Source organism: Cucumis melo, chromosome 3 (assembly GCF_025177605.1).
Source record: "Cucumis melo cultivar AY chromosome 3, USDA_Cmelo_AY_1.0, whole genome shotgun sequence".
In the NCBI taxonomy this organism is placed as follows: Eukaryota; Viridiplantae; Streptophyta; class Magnoliopsida; order Cucurbitales; family Cucurbitaceae; genus Cucumis; species Cucumis melo.
Window position 1 is genome coordinate 25698025 of NC_066859.1, and position 10433 is coordinate 25708457.

Here is a 10433-nt window from a genome sequence, read left to right on the forward strand (position 1 = left end):
GGCTCACTGCATACATTGCCTTGTCTTCATAACTTGTATTTTGACTTTTGGTCCATCTTTCTCGAGGTTCACCTACTCCATAAATCTCATAAATATATATTTATTTAATAAAAAATATTGGTGGATACAAATTTTCACATCTTTTTTCAAATTAACAATTAAATTAAAAATGATTTAAGGATTTATTTTGTTTGCAATCATTGGATCGAGGAAGCTAAATTAGCCCAGTTTGGAATTAAGACCACGGTCCATGATTAATCGAGCCTAAAATAGGCTCAAATGTCAACCAGGCCTGAAAATTAGTTAGTTGAACTAAATGTTAAGGTTCATGGACAAACCAAAAACAAGCCTGCATGGACCCATAGGATGTTATAGAAAGAACATATAGATAATTCTTCAATCATGAGAAGGACTCCCTAAACTCCTGAAGATTGAAGAATCCTTGAGAATTCAATATAAGACTGTAATCTAACATACAAAATAAACAAGTCAAGATCCAAAATACAAGATGCACTAATCAAGTTTCGACGTACAATATCAAACTAACTTTTCTCGGGACCCCTCCTCAAGTTAACTAATGTATGTTTGGAAATAGCCTACAATATTATTATAAATTTTCATGTTTGAAAAGTAAAAGACTAATTATATAATTTTTAATTAAAAATATTAAGTTCAGGTGAACTAGATCGATTGTCGTACAAAATTAAGAAATTGAACACATGTGTGTGGTGTATAGTTATCAATGTTTTGATGATAGAGTCAATAGATGGTTGAAATAAATTTTGTTAATTGAGAGTATAGAGTGTTTTTTGTATTAGCTGCCGACACTAGGTTTGATGTTCTAGTTAGCAAGGGGTTGAGATGAATGTAACAGAGAGTGCCATGGAACGTTTTCAATGTACTTAGGTAGTTATGACGAGCGATTCTAATAGTTTATATACAATTGGTATCATGTAACATATATCTAGGGATCGTAACAACACTCTATCAATCCACAAAATCATTTGACCCTTACACTTTAATAGTCACAACTCCACCCTCAGAACGATTGTGACCTTGAACCATTATCACGAGGCTTTTACTATTCTCTCAATGGGTCATTGTGGGTCGTTGGAGCTACCTTTATCCACAATTTCCTTCTTTTTAGACTTTCAATCTCAGTCTATGTTAATAAATCTACTTAGGGTCATGACACTAATAAATCTACTTGGGGTCATAACACTGTAGACATATTCACCTATCTTTGTAATTAAAATTTAAGTGATGAATGATAAACTCTATATTTTGATCCAATTGTATTTTGAAAATAGAAAACATTTGAGCATTAGATTTATTTTTATAAATTTTGTTAAAAAATAAAAAATTTGACATAATATTTCAAAATCTAAGTGAGATGTATTTTTGTGTTTCATGGAAAAAGAAAACCATTTTTTATCGTGTGAAATTAGGAATAATTTAGTAGAATATTCATTTTTCTGAGGTGGCGGTGGGTCCCAGTCGTTAAAATGAAAAGAAATAAATAAAATATCCGGGCGGAAGAGTGGAGCGGTCGAGCGGATGCACGTCGATAAGAGTACGTGCGGGCACACATGATAAGACATATCGGCCGAGAAAACCGGAGGCTCAGCCCCCGGAGTAAAATCCCATGTGCGCGCACCCACTGGAATTGGAATGACGTGTCATAATGTCCGTACATTCACAAGTTTTAGAATTTCTCTTTGTCCCTTCCTACCATTATTTCGGTACAATGAATTTGCCATTGCTTTCCGCTTCCTTTTATCTATTTATTAATTTCAATTTTCATCATTACTATATTCCAATTATCTTTATTAAATAATCTCAAATCTAAAAATATAAAAAATATCATGTTAACCACGTCATCAATAATGCACATATTATATTTGGTATACGATCGTTTAGATTTAATTATTATTTGGTAAACCATCGTTTAGATTCACTAATTTTTCAATTATATCGTTTAATTTAGTTACACTAATTTAATTTGTTTCCATTGAGATTTGGCTATATGATTGTTTAAATTTAACTACCCAAATTAATATAAACAGTTTTTTTTTCTCAAATTTTGGTACACAATTGTTTATATTTGACTAAACAACATTCTTTTTTATTTTTTAAAGATTGTTTGGTGTGCTAAACAATTTTTTAAAAAATTCTTTTGGTATAGGATCCTTTATATTTTTTTTTTTAAGTATCGTCTAGATTTAGCTACCTCAATTTAAACGATTTTTTCCAAAAAAATTTATACACGATCTTTTGATTTTTTCTCAAAATTCTTTTGAAATCGCAACAAAAAAAAAAAATCACAGCGAATAGGAGAAGAAAGACGAAAGAGTAAATCTGAATATTTTAAAAAGACTAACTTTATGGACTTTGTTACACATGTAGTAAATATTTTAGTAGTTTGTTATATTTATGAAAATGTTATTTTAATCTAATTTTTTCAAAAAAATTAAAATTTAGTCCGTTAAGAACATTCTAAAAATGCATGTCAACCATCGTTATATTCAAACCATGATGTTAGTCAGGAGGTTTGTCTCATCATTTGTCACAATACAGGGATGTTATGGTAAAAGTCGAGTACCTGGAAGGGAAAATATATTTAACCATAGATATGGTAAAACTTTCACCCTAAAAGATCAGGTTAATTATAATTATTTTTTTTAGAATTACATCCTTCATCATCATCTTCTTCCATCTTTGATTCAATTCATCATCTGTAAATTGTGTTCGGGTCAATATAAGAAGTGTTGTGGGTATATTTATTGATATAGGCTACGACTAAAAGTTTAGATAGTTAGCTATAGAGAAGGTTTATGGATAGTGACAAAAGCTTAAGTTTGCAGACCAAAGACAACACGAAATATATGACGAAAGCTACAGTGAATGCATAAATCAATCCACGAGAGTATAAAAGTAGCTAAGAGGACCTATATGATCAGTAAGCGCCTAGATGCTCATAAGACTCACATTGGAGCTCGAATGATCTATTAGAGAGAGTTTAAACGTGGTAGCTAAAATAACATACGAGGAACTTAAAAGTAACTTAGATGACCCATTAAGAAATCAAGGAATCACGTGGAGGATCTAGCTAGAAAAACCCATTAAAAATGCAAAATTCCCATAAATGACCTACCGAGAACCAAATAACCTCTACCAGACATAGAATAGACCTAAGAAAACCTCAAAAGTGAAAATAAGTTTAGAATTGTGCAAATCTATCTATATATGAATGAACCATAGAGCAAAAATTGAGAAGTTGAGTGAGAAATGTACTTAAACATGGTTACAACCTCCTATGGTAGTAGTGTCACTATCAGTCGTGTATATATATATATATACTGTCAAGCTATTAACAAACTCAAGACGAACTTAAGAGTTAAAAGGTCAAAGTATGCATGGTTTGATATATGAAAAAGAAGATGACAGAAGAAGAAAGAATAAGCAAAGAACCTAACTGTTATGTATTTTATTATGTGAAAAGGGTAAGGTGAAAGAGATTTAAAATGGTAAGCAGACGAGCACGTGGAAGGATCGTGGTGGGATGGGTGTGGAATCAAGTCACGTGCAGTTGGCCAGATGGTAGGATTTGATTGGGTATAAGAATAGAATAAATGAAAAAAGAAAAAAAGGGAAACCGAACAGACCGGGACCTAACTCAAATAAAGCTGCTTCAAAACACAAACACAAATGTTAACCGACCACCGGCTTTTGTTCCCATTCTTCTCAAATTTATGAATAAATAATGAATGGTATTTCAAGTTTATAGTATAAATTAAATTCTTAAAATATTTTATTTCTTTTGTTAAATCAATTGTTAACCTTTGGTTTCTTTATTAATTAAATATGAGAAGGAAAATTAAAAATTCAAACCGTTGATGAAAATTGGAATGTTATGTGTTCTATAACTAATATCAACAACCTTGGTTTATTAAATAATTTTTTTTAGAATTGAGGGTGATCATAATTAGGTTGCAAGTTTTGTGATTAATCCTTAACTAATCATCTAATCTAGCCAGCCTAGGTGGACTTGGCACATGTATCTAAAGTTAGAAGTTTGGAAATCAAATGCATGAGAATTTAACTAAGAATTTTGAAGCTCGTGAATCACAAACGTCTATGCTTTGATAATCGAGTTTTTTAAAATGTGTACTTGGGAACATGTTTCTCCTAATTCTACTTCACTATCTTATTTACTTTTTAATTGACAAAGTTTTATGTCGTTGTTGATGCAAAAATTTGGATGAGGTAAATACGATCTTCATCCTTTCTAGCAACAACGATGGTAAATTTGTAATTCGTAATATATATATGTGTGTGTGTGTGTGTGTGTGTGTGTATTTGCACGTTTGAATTATGCCTTTTTTTAGTTTACTTTGTTGTTTTTATTTTTGTGATCTTGATTATGATTTATGGTATATCATTCACCTAACTTCACCCACCGGTTATTATTTTTCTTTTAAATCAATCATTGATTTAAGATGATAGGATTAGCTCACGTGGTAAGGACGATTTAAGGGAAAAAAATGTAAGTTAAATACGAAGAAAAATCATTTTAGATGGATTTTTTTTAAAAAATAAAGATAGCAATCTTTTAATTTTTTTTTTACCAACGATAGAACACGATAAACATAAATAGGCATCCATCAATAAATTGATAAATGTTCGTATGAGTCTTTCACAATAACCGATAAAAAATAAAATTTTGCTATATTTTAAAATAAGTTAGTTATTTGAAAACATCCAAATTACAAAGGAAGTTGCAAAAATAAAAACTAAATTCAAATATTATCATATACGATGTCATTTAAAAAAATCGCAAACTCTACCGAAATTTATTATAATAAATAAAAGTAATCACTGATAGTTCATATTGAAAATATATGATTGATAGACAATATTGAGTCTATCATTGATACATCGATTATGTTACGTTTATAATTTTTTTTAAATATATTATAAGCTTGATTTTTATCCCTAAAATTTATCAAAATTAGAGACTAATAAATTATAGACTAAAGAAACTAAATGACATAATTATTCAAAATACATAGCCGAGTTATTCATAGCGTGAAGTCCCTAATTACAATAATACCCTCCACTTTTGCTTTTCTCATTGGTCAAACACTCATCTTTGACCAACGGTCAAGATCCAACTAGAAATTTAAATACTGACACTTCTCTTCTACTTCATATTTATTAACAACTTAATTATTTAATAATGGATTTTCAGTAACAGTGGCAAAAACAATTGAAAAAAAAAAAGTTTAAAAAATTGTATGACACGTAGATAATAATTTATATCTTGTATTTAATTAGCCCATAATTAATATAAAAATAAATCAATTTGAAAAGGCAGAAGAAGCTTCCCAAATCCCACCGTCCATCGCATACAAATTAATTAATTAAGTAAGTAAGTAAGTGAGTGAGTAGGAATTAAGATAAATCCAAAGATTTCATTTTATTTATTTTGTATTAAAAAACAGTTTAATCCACAATTAATTAATACGACAAAATCCTTACAATTGATTAGTATTAAATTCAACACACGTATTTTAATTTGGCACAAATGTAATAGCTTTCAATAGAATATTAGTGAATGATATTTAAACAGATCAGCTTAACTTTAGTCCTATTTATTTAGTCTATAGTAATTTAAAATCTATCTAATTAGTAACTATAAAAAATTTATGCATATTCGACGAATTTAAAATTATTCAATCTATTGAATTATGTATCTGATAGAATTCTAATTATTTCAATTTTATGTATATTGGTGTCTGTAATTCTTTTAAAACGTTAAAAGAGATAAAACACATTAAATAGACAAAATTTGCAGACAACCTTGAAATATAGTTTGAATCTCAATTTGAATAAAAAGTTAAAAGTTTATGAATTTATTCAAACATAATCTAAATTTTATGATTAAATACACAGAAAAATCAAAAGGTTAGTTAAAAAAAAAAAAAAAAACTCGTCATTTAATGAAAAAAATAAAAAATCTTATGTTATAAGATAATGAACATGTATAGTTTAATAATGTATATTTTTTTTTTTTTTTTTGTATTATGCAACAAGACAGTGTTACTCGAAATATTCGTACTATCTATGTTTTTTTTTTTTTATATAATATGACTTAGAGTATGATATTTATGACTGGCTTGCACGATACCATTATCTAATTATACCCCTTGATTTATTAATAAACTTGGATATGATATCACAAATCTGATATTGTATATATTAATTTGTAATCAATCATGCAACTTGATTGAGGTTGTCTTGTTTAAGTAGTTTAATTGTACGTTATCTGGATTGGAGACATGTTAATCTAAACATTTCTTGTAAGCAGTGGAGTGTTTTGATTTGTAGAATTTGATAGTTCATTGGTTGTTTTATCTACGATGGAGGATAGTCATTTATTTTGTTATTGATTATCAGCATTTAATACGATCTAGTTTTAGAAAGAAAAAAAAACTATTATAAATAACAAAGCTACTGAAAATATTTACAAAATATAACAAAAATTTAAATTTTAATATCAATAGACTTTAAGAGTTTGTTAATATTTTATAAATATTTTCATTCATTGTACTGTATTCGAGCAGATGTTGCTACAAGTAAATCAATTTAAATTAATTGTTCATTCAATTTTTCAATTTAAAACGAATGGTAAGAAAGTCTTTTTTTTTTCTTACGATCCATAACGGCATTTTCTCATGTTTGTATTATAAATCCCCGTTAGATTTTATGTCTAATATTTCTCTTAATTTTAAAATTGATATCTATCGAATTCTTAATCTATTCAACATTTTTAAAATCCACAAATATACTACAAAAAGAATTGAATGTCTACGGTTATGCGTTAAACTCCATATCTAATAGGATTAGTCAATGTTAAAAAACATATTAAACTCCTATTACGTATAAAATCAAAATCCTGATAACATATTAAACAATTAAATGATTTGAACAGTACATCTTTCTTTGAATATGAATGTGAATTATGAGAAAAATATATTGAGCTATTTTGTTTATTTATTGGAACAAAAATAGAAAAATGTTAATAAAAGAACCCATTGATATAAATAAAACCATTAGCTATTGTGGCATTTTGTGTGGTACAAAGTTTAGTATAAATCAAGGGGCAGATGTAATTAAATGTCTCATAAAGGTAACAAAACCAACCCCACAAAGGTCAACCCATTGGTCCTTTTTACTCATTTTGTTTGTAATTTTTGTCTAAGATTTTCAACTGGGCTCCACTCATTCAATCTCCCTCTTAAATAGTTAAAAAAAAAAAAAAAATTACTCACCTTTTTTAGTTTTGAAATAGAAGCATTTGTTCTCTAAATTTTATAAATGTATTTTTGTTTGGATTTTGAATAAGTAATTATATGAGTATTTAGGTTTTCACATTTTAAATGTATCATTTTATTATTTGAATTTATAAGATAGTATTTTATAATTTTTAAATAATTATATGATATTTAGCAGAGAGAATGAGATAATTTTTTACGTCGTTTAATTATTTAAAATACAACAAAATTTATAATTTATTTTTCATACAATAGAATAAGATATGCTAATATCTTTCCATATTTATATTGGAAATGGTAACAAGTAGCAATTTTGTTACAAAAAAAAATCATCATTAAATTAGTGACGATGAAAATATTTAAGATCTATTTTAAATATTAGTTTAAATTTAACATTTGACGGCACAAAGATTAAAATTGAACCATTCCTAAAACACATGGATCAAAATTCAAATTTTTATAACATGAACTCGTCTATATATATCATCTATGATCCCAAACTTTAAACTTTGTGGTCAATAATTTTATAAATTTTAAAAAGCGTTGAATACGTCGATATATTTAATAGACACAGTTAAAAATTTAATTACTTATTATATTGTTAGAATTCAATGACTCTGGTAGATATATTTTTAAAATTTAAATTAAATGAACGTAAAACTTAAAAATCTCGAGACTAAACTTGTAATTTAATCGATAAGTAACTTATAATCACCGTTACTCGATATAAGTTTTTTAATAAAAGTGGGAGTTGTTCTAACAAAAGAAAAAATTGAAGTCATCATCTAGAGATATTATTGTCTAAAGTAAAAGTCTTGAAAAGATTCTAACATTGACTATCAATTAAAGAACATATAATGACGTAAACAATGGTTGAAGGAGCAAGTAACATGCTTATAAGATACTAATAGTAGTTTAGAAGATTGAATGGTCATTGCAAGAGTGATGGAAGATGTTGTGTAGACACGATATTCGAAAACGACATTGAACTCTCGTATGACCGTTTACTAGTTTACTTTGAAACGTTAATCGTAAGTTTAGTGATCAATATAATTATAATTAAAGAGTTAATTAAGACATACGTTGTCAACTAAAAATTAGAAATTTGAATCGTATGTCGATCTTTAAAAGAAAATTATAAAATTTGTCGTGTTCAACTGTAATTAATTTTATTATGTTTTAAATATTTTTATTCTAACCTTAGTGTCGCTTTCGTGATAAATATGATCGAAATGTCAAAAATAAGAAAAGTAAAAGTGGAAAAAAAAAAGTTAAAAAGCAAAGTCAAGTCCAAGAAAGAAACATCACAAATAAAATATATATATATAAAAGGAGAAAATGAAGGATGTTAGAAGTAAAAACCTTAACCTGTTTTAATATTTTTAAATCCTAAAAAGAATAATAATATTTATAAGTCCGATTTCAAAGTCCAAATAATTACGTACAAGTTTACATAAAATAAATGACTAAATAGTAAAATTACTACCTTTGAATTCTATATAACCTTTTTTTGTCCCTTTCGTATTTAGCAACGGTGATAACGACAAATATATAAAAACATGTACTTAGTAATTGAAGTTGTCGAGAAGGAGTGTATCTAGGTCGGGTTGAGTTAGATTGGAGAAAAATATGGATCAATTCAAAGTATTCAGATGGACAAAAAATGAACTTATCGGTTCAATATGTAACGGTCAATCGTACTAAAAACTTCATGTTGGACCGTAATGGGTTTATGAGTTGTGTTTTTTTCATTCTCCATAATTTAGTGGGAATTTCACAATCTTAGTCATTCAATATGTGTTCAATGTGATGTGTTTTGGGTTAGATAATGACATTATCATTGAATTAATAATGATCAGAAGCATTTAGGTTAACTGTTCCCAGGCCATCATGACCTCAAGATGAACTAAAAAACATCATTATTGATCTCGAGCCAAAGTTACCTCGAGCTAAAGAAAATGAGCATTATGTAATATGATATCGGGCTAAGGCCCGAGTTTAAAAACAGAAGCTAAAATTGAAGTACTAAATGTATTTAGGGTTATATATATATAACTAAGTCGGGTTGACCAACTCGACCCTTTACTTGTCCAACTCGATAACCTGACTCATATTTTTTTTGTTCAATTTTTTAACCCAACCCAATCTAGTTTGGGTTGGGTAGGTTTTTTTAACACCATTTTTAAAAATATGTTTAAAAGTTTATACACAATTTTTTATTGTTTAAATAATTGATCGTATTGTAAAAAAAAATCCAATTTAAAAAAAGAAACAAGTTCTTGACAATATTGTTCTAATTCAAAATGAAGTTCTATTATTTAAAATAATAAAAATAAAGACCTTTCAAATGATATTTAGAATCTAAAAAATTGAATATCATTTTTAAATACAGTAAAACTAATATAATAAAAATATTTACAAAAATATAATAAAATTTTAGATATGAATACATTTCTATCCACGAGTATCTATAACTGATGTAGATAGAGACTTTACATCTATCAGCGTTATTATAGATTAAATCTAATTATCCTAAATACATGAAGATGTAGGTGAGTTAAAATTCGGACCAAATACAAATAATGTACAAAATTGTGGGAAAAGGGTGCAAAATATTCTAAATAAAATATAAATTGATTCAACCTATTTATTTTATTTTTTCGAAAAAGCAACACATATAAATATAATAATATATTCAACTGGGATTCAAAATAAAAATAATATAAATTTGAATGACGTTGCAAAAATTCACGGAACGACAGGGTCAAATCCGTAAAAGACCAAGTGAAAATTAAAAAAACAAAAGAAAAAACTTCTCTAATATTAAATTAATTAATACGTGTAATCGCCTGATTCATCGAACAATAAACATAAAGAAAGAAAGAAAAAATCCCGTGCTATTCGCTGACACCCAACATACTAAAGACCCATTCGGCAATGGGCCCCACGACCACTTCACTCCTCCAATCCCCTTTCCCCACGTTTCAATCTCTACACCTCCTCCTCGGTCCCACAACCGATTCATCCGACGGTCGAGATTCTCCCTCCCTTCTCCGCCGGCCCCATTTTTTCGTGTTCTCGAGTCTTCGAATCACG